The 8,036-nt window shown below is 35.6% G+C and overlaps 1 long non-coding RNA gene across 1 annotated transcript; it reads left to right on the top strand.

Annotated features, from left to right (window-relative positions):
• The first annotated feature begins 5,208 nt into the window (after positions 1 to 5,208).
• Positions 5,209 to 7,383, top strand: LOC139150245 (uncharacterized). The gene is made up of 3 exons (XR_011556211.1): positions 5,209 to 5,780; positions 6,129 to 6,268; positions 6,472 to 7,383. It is a non-coding gene; the product is annotated as an uncharacterized lncRNA (long non-coding RNA).
• Positions 7,384 to 8,036: the final 653 nt, after the last annotated feature.

Here is an 8,036-nt window from a genome sequence, read left to right as displayed (position 1 = left end):
ATTTTGTTCAGATTGATGGTATCACGAACTTGGCAGTATTGTTTGTCTATCAACATTATTTTGTAAGCGTTTATTACCTATTTCATGAAGGCTATGGGTAACTTGCTCTTTAATGAAAACATTACTTTCCGAAATATCTGTGACTACTTTAATGGTATAACTATTTCAAAAACATTCCTTGGTAACGTAAATTACACGTTAAATTTGCATACTTATAATTAAATAGCACGAAAAATAAAAACTTAGTTGATTTATGTGTTGAAAATTTGCACATTAGTGCAAAGTCATGTCCCCAATAGTCAGGATATAAAACTATACTGATTAGCCGACATCAAATACAAAACCATTTTACCCTCCACTTTGTCCACTTTAACTGAGAATCAGTGAATAACATTAAGCGTATTTTATTGTATGTTTTATTTGAGTGCCATGTATCACTGCATGAATAAATTTTATAACTGACACGTTTTTCTATCTCATCAACACAAGATGTGCCGAATTTCCCTTTCAGTGGAGGTAGTGATGCCAACTATGAACCAAACTTCAAAACTCCCGACCAGGTAAATTTGCTTTTGGTGTTTTCTGTAGCTTTCACGAACACGCAATTTAATACTCATGTTTGTATTTTCACTATATTTGGATATTTGTCTGCATACGGGCCAATGTAATTCTATCCATATTATGAGATGATAGTGTGTAAGGGGAATTTTCATGTCAACAGATTTTTGTATATTTTGTGAGTTCACAACTTGGACAGATATCTGGAATACAGGGTCTCTTTGTAGCTGCCCTATTCGCTGGAGCCCTAAGGTGAGACTTCTTCTACTACATTACCAACACCACCTCCAACAACAACAACAACAACAACAACAACAACAACAACAACAACAACAACAACAGCTTCTATACTACTATCGATTGCATTCTACTTTGTAAATGGGGTTTATGTTTGTAGATTGAATTAGGCGTACATACTCAACCAATCATGATTCGTGCATGCCTATGAAATGGAAGATAAATATTATCAAGTTAATGTGACGACCCCTGGGGAAAATAATGATTTCTTTTGTTATACACATACCATCAAGAACGCAAGAATTTTGCTTGCGCTAAAGATGCCGCATAGAACGCCCTTCGGTTGATTTTTACAGTTCCAGGCGTTCCGAAGCAGACCCTACATGTATATGAAATGCATTTTGCGGCCGCATTACGTGTGTTCACTGTTGAACAGTTTCAAGGGACCCATTTTGACGACTGTCAGAGTATGTTTCGTGCTCAGTAGTGTTGTTCTCAGGCTATCCAGAAGCTAGAGTTCAATACTGACAGAAGAAAAATTGTTGATACTGCACGAAAACGGTCAACACTCGGCCCATTTGACGCCCCGTCTTTGCGTCTGGCGCTGCGCTGCGTCAATGCCCCCATACACCCCTTTGTGGCATTTTCTTAATAACCTTATAATAATAACCTAATAATATAGCACATTAGGCCTACATCAAAAATAATTCCGCTGCAGTGCACAATGAAACCGTACACGAAACGGAACGTAGCAGTCATTTGCTATGATAGCTCATCTACTTATTTTGGCCTGGACTGGCGTTGGTTTATGGAAAGATTTTCGAAGGGGTGAAGTACGTGGTCTGTATTGAGTAATGCTTGTAAGTCCTTCAAATTATTAAAACAGTTCCATTTCAGTGTTTTCAAAATGTAAATGAATAATCGCAATCTTACCAATCCATAATCCAATGACATTAGGTCAGACTTTGTGAGACAATAGTTGTAAACATAGACAAAAAACAGCACAGAACAGACAGTAAATAGACGGTACACAAACAAAGTCATATTCATGAAAGAAAGATATATGGATCTCTGACCAGAAGACCAAGTGATATCAGGTGTTTCGAAAATAGTAAGCGCATCCTGCCCCACATGTGGCACCCGCCTTATATCAATCTGTAAGTCAGAGGAGTATAACAGTGTGATCGGGAACGTGTTATGTATTACTGCTTGTATACTGTATGTCACAAGCCCTTCATTAACTTAACACTAAATGCTTTACAACACAGTCAGATATCTGTCGGATCAGTATCTGCAGCAGATTTCATCAAATTTGGTGCAGTTATTTCGGAGTTATATGACTAATTACAAAACTTTATAAAGTATGCAAATGAGCTATTATTAACTTGATACTACCCAATGCTTCTCAGTACAATTAGATATGTATCAGACCAATATCTGTAGCAGGTTTCACCGCTTTTGATGCAGGAATTTCAGAGCAATGTCACTAATTACGAAAGCTCATTAAATATGCAAATGAGCAGAAACATGCCACTCACATTATCATTATAATGTTCTGAGATTGTCATCTGTGAAAAGTTGCATGACATTTTCTGCAGTATTTCTTGATATATATCGACACTGTCATTACTGTCTCCAAATGGAAACCACTATATAAAACAGGTTCATTAATAGTAGTACGCTTCACAGAACAATGAGATATATGTTATCACTATATGTAGAAGGTTTTATCAACTTCGCACAGTACTCTCAGAGTTTAATCACTAATAATATTACAAAACTTTATTTAATATGCAAATAAGCTGTCAATTAACTTGACACTGCTCAATGCTTTATGGGACAATTAGATATCCATCAGATCAACATTTGTAGCACGTTTTATTTAATTTAATGCTGTAATTTTAAAGTAACGTCACTTATTACAAAGTTCATTAAATACGCACATAAACCCTACATTAACTTGACACTGTTCAATGATTCATAGTACAATTAAATATTTATCAAATCAATATCTGTAGCAAGTTTCACCAAATTTTAGTGCCGAAATTTCAGAGTTATATACCTAATTACAAGGTTTATTAAATATGCAAATGAACCCTTAATTAACTTTATACTACTAAATGCTTTACAACATAGTTAGATATCTGTTGTATCAGTATGTGTAGCAGTGTTCATCACATTTGATGCAGTTATTTCGGAGTTATATGACTAATTATAAGACTTCATGGAATAGTTAAATGAGCTAATTATTAATTTGACACTGCTCAATGCTTCTCAGTACAATTGGATATTTATCAGATCAACATCTGTAGCAAGTTTCATCAAATTAATACTTTAATTTTGGAGTAATATAGCTAATTACAAAGTTCATTAAATGTGCAAATGAAACCTTAATTAACTTCACACAACTAAATGCTCTACACCAGAATTAGATATCTGTCGGATCAGTATCTGCAGCAGATTTCATCACATTTCGTGCAGTTATTTTGGAGTTATATCACTAATTACTTAACTTCATAAAATATGCAAATGACCTATTTGTTAACATGACACTGCCAAATGCTTCTCAGTACAATTAGATATTTATCAAGACAATATCTGTACCCTATTTCACTGACTTGGGTGCCGTAATTTCAGAGTAATATACCTAATTACAAAGTTCATCAAATATGCAAATGAACCCTTAATTAATTTCACATTACTAAATGCTTTACGCTACAGTTAGATATCAGTCGGATCAGTATCTGCAGCAGATTTCATCACATTTGGTGAAGTTATATCGGAGTTATATGACTAATTACACACCTTCATAAAATATGCAAATGAGCTACTTATTAACTTTACACTGCCTAATGCTTCTAAGTATACTTAGATATGTATCAGATCAATATTTGTTGCAAGTATCATCAAGTTTGGTGCAGGAATTTCAGAGTTATCTTACTAATACCAAAAGTTCATTTAATATGCAAATGAGAAGATAATTGACATGACACTCACAGTATCATCATAATGTTCTTAGATTGTCATCTGTGAAAAGTTTCGTGAAATTTTGTGCAGTATTTCCTGATATATGTCTACACTGTCATCACCGTCTCCATAGGAAAACCATTGTATGGAAAAAATCGATATTGCATAACTTCATTAATATGCAAGCCAAACTAACCAAAATCTAATCAGTTCTTGCAAGTAGCATATGGTACCTGTGTACCAAATCTGACTTGAATCTCTTCAGGCGTTTTTGAGTTATCGTGTTAACAGACAGACAGACAGACACACACACACACACACACACACACACACACTAACACAAACACACACACACACACGGACAGACAGACAGACATCGCTATGATAATAGCCCACGTGTTTACACACGTGAGCTAAAAATGATATTGCATAACTTCATTAATATGCAAGCCATGCTAACCAAACTCTAATCAGTTCTTGCAATATCTGACCTGAATCTGTTCGGGCGTTTTTAAGTTATCGTGTAAACAGACAGACAGACAGACAGACAGACACACACACACACACACACACACACACACACACGGACAGACAGACAGACATCGCTATGACATTAGGTGATGTATGAACTCGTGAGCTAAAAATGAAAAGAATGTTTGTGTCAGATAAGTAATCTTATTGCTTTTGTGTCACGTACAGTTCATTGTCTTCTTCCTTAAACGCGATGACTGCTGTCACTCTGGAAGACTTTATCAGACCGTTTCATAATATAAGTGGAGGGCACAAAGGTCAGGGCAGATTGTCTACACTAACGATAGATATGACACGGCAGTTTCAAAGGTTTTAAGTAAGTTAGTTTAAGTATTTAGTATGATCCTTGAGTAAGATATCTCATGTCACTGAAAGCTACATCTAAAATTACACTACAGATAAGACAACTTATGCCTAGAACATTGCAATTGTCTTCAACGTACTCATGTTGCCATTAGAATAGCGTAAATAATACCTAAAAACCAAACATCGAATTACCTTTAATATTTAAATTAGCTCCTGTACGAAAATAGCCCCTATATCGTCAAAAGGGCATCTTTAGGAGGCTACTTATTGTGCACGAGCGTGCCTCAGTGAGGGAGGACATTTTGATCGAAATTAAGAAACGTCTCGGAAGTGTAAATGTGAAAATTTAATGAAAAAAAATGAGAACCGTCATTTGGAATTAGAGTATCAGTTGGAAAATAACCTGTATTAAAGCGATTAATGTAGCTCTTTGCAAAAAAAACAACAACAAACTAACAAATCATATGGTGGATGACTGACGTAGATGATGAATGATAATTATGTACGTGATGCGTTCCATGTTAGCATCAGCGGAACGATATCGTTGATCCGATTTCAACTGAGTTTGTATTTACTTACTCCCCATGCAGCGTGTGTTTATGGATCGATGGGGATTGGTTTAGCGTTCATTTCATCTCGTCTTGCCAGCCTATTGGTCTTTGGAACAATAATTTTGGGAGTTCCAGGCGGTCCGACCTTAGCGTTTAGCCTCGGAATGCTCTACAGAAGGGCTAATGGAATGCAAGTGATATTGTTTACCTTTAGTTGATAATTATACATACCATGCTGTCAAAATGCCATCGTAATTTTCGAAGAAACTACAATGTTTTTCAATAATTCATTAATGAAACATACTTAAAACATGTTATCAGTAACTTGCTAACAGTTACACCGTTAGCTGAAGAAAACAGCCGTACTGTGACGTGATCAGATTTATAACTGACCCTGTCTATTTCAACGTCGAAAGTATTGTGTGGTAACAACCATTTAAAGTTAATTGTTAATTTATACAAATAAAATAAAATGAAGAGTATTAAGCTACCAATACATCTTACTTTACCCTACGTATCGCCAGAGGAACACTTATTGGAACTGTGCTTGGTTTCGGCTTTGGACTGTGGATTTCTCTTGGAGCATTTGTCAACCAAGGCTCCTCTGAAGAAGTGCTTGCCATATACAGGGTAAAGTTGAACTAAGTTAATCTAATGTTTATAAGCCCTTTTAAAGGTTCCAAAGACTCCTAAGTTTTCAAACATTTCTGTTGATTTCCTCAATGCTGAAATTTTACAAAGGAGATATCAAATCAGTAAGCTCATTACTGTTGGCAAGATGCGTACGATAAGTCGGCCCGCAGTGGCACCCATTCACATGTTACTTAAAGAGAGTAATTGAGTACATAAAAGTCAATATAGTCAAGGTTATCATGTGAGTGCAAATAAGTAAACACACTGTACAATTATTTTACACTCTAAAGATATTACTAATCAATTTTTCGGACATAAACACACGTCTGTATTTTTTCTTTCTAGCTTTCTTTCATGATGTTTGCTGCCTACGCCTTTTTCGTCTCCATAGTGACAGGTGTTGTAGTCAGTGAAATCATTAATGTGTGTTTTCGGAAAGGAAATATCAAGTTCGTTGACCCATTGCTGCTTGCAAGATTCGTTCGGTAAGTCAGTCTGCAGTGCATTTATGAATATTTAACTTAGCATAATTGCATTTGAACAATATCATCTGAAAAGCTGAAGAACATTGCAATTAACTGAAAATGCGCCTGTCCTATTCTTTGTCGGGTGTAATTGCAGTGGATTTACAAGAGTTGAATTTTTTCCAGTGAATTTACACTTGATTGTTCGGCTTTTTCCTGTTTAGACCATTGGAATACGAGGGCAAAGGCCACCAAGTGACCAATGACAGTCATATTGATTATGGAAAGAATGAAAGCGAGGATGATTCTAAAGAACTGTGACTTATCAACGATTGTTATTGTCGTAAAGCAGTACCAAATTTGTTGACTACCCAGAAAGAAGATACAAACGGCATTATACTGTCCACAGAGTGGAATATGTATCTTTGCAATTCCGAAATGTATGTAACTTCAGATGTAACTGTAATAATACCGAAGTGTTATTTACAAATTCAGGCATCTTGTCTCCGTAATCACACAGGGAAAACAAAGGCACAGTAACATTTTTAACAAGTAAGAAGAGTACATTGGGGAAAACGTCTTTTCTAGACAACCTTCCCATTTTACGATACTAAACATAAGTGGCGACCGTCGTAGCTTTTGAAATATGTGTCGAAAGGGCCCTAATCATAAATAATTAAGTTAAAAGGTAGTAAATTATACAGGAAAATGTTCAATCCGAGTTTGATTTCCAGGTCATCTTGGCAGACGATCTGCAGATAATTGAATACACTAGGATTGTTTAAATTTATGAGATCATCAAGAGATCTCTGATCAAGAGATCTCATTAAAACACTTTGCAATCCTTTTACATAACGATTTATGAAGAGACTGCATGAACTTGGCTTCATGCGAATACAAGGGTAATCTTCAGACTTGGTATAAGAACGCCCATAGTTTGCTTGCATATAATCTTTGCAGATTTGGGAAACACGTCAATTAAGACATTCAAAAGCTTACTTTCGCATCACTGTACGTTGTATTTGGCACCGTGATGGTTGTTGATCAAATATCTTTAGTTGCGATTGATGACAATGTGTCCATACCTAAGACAACAATTCTAACAAAGCCTGCTTCACTACACTGTAAAAATAGCGGACGCTAGACGCGTCTTTACGCGTTCAAAATGTACATGTCGGTGTTCAAATTTGAACGGCTAGTGTTCATATTGTTAACACCAGTGTTCATATTATTAACAATGATGTTCTAAACCTGAACACGATGTGTTAACAACCATCTACTTCAAGTATTCAAAAATTAAGCATCACTGAAATTTTACAATACTATGAAACAATTAACAATCTTTTGTGTTTTTTACTTTACAATGGCTATATTAAATTTACTACTGCCTGGCTGTCCGGCAAACGTACACGAATTTTGGTGTAACGAATTTCACACTAAGTGAAAAATATTTCCGGTCTATTATTGCTGAAAGCATGTTTTTTCTAAAACAGGAAGTATACAAAATAATTTTACACGTTTATTACGGGTTGAAATTTTCAAAATTTGAAAAGAAAATCAGAAAACCATCATGAACGTTTTGATTTTAACATCGACGTTCAAGAGGCGTTCTACTTCTAAACACTTGTTGTTCAAGTTTGGTGCCTTTTCCTATCCCATGATGCATCAAAACGGAAGTTGCGACATTTTTCTTGTAAGCGCACCCTGAAGTAGTGATCGTGCGGAAGCAAGACCAGAAAGGGTAAGTTTCCTCTCCAAAATAGTAAAAGGTATTAGATTTTGAAGCATC

Source organism: Ptychodera flava, chromosome 14 (assembly GCF_041260155.1).
Source record: "Ptychodera flava strain L36383 chromosome 14, AS_Pfla_20210202, whole genome shotgun sequence".
NCBI classification, from domain to species: Eukaryota; Metazoa; Hemichordata; class Enteropneusta; family Ptychoderidae; genus Ptychodera; species Ptychodera flava.
The sequence above is the reverse complement of the archived record's forward strand: the minus strand, read 5'-3'. Positions and strand labels throughout refer to the sequence as shown.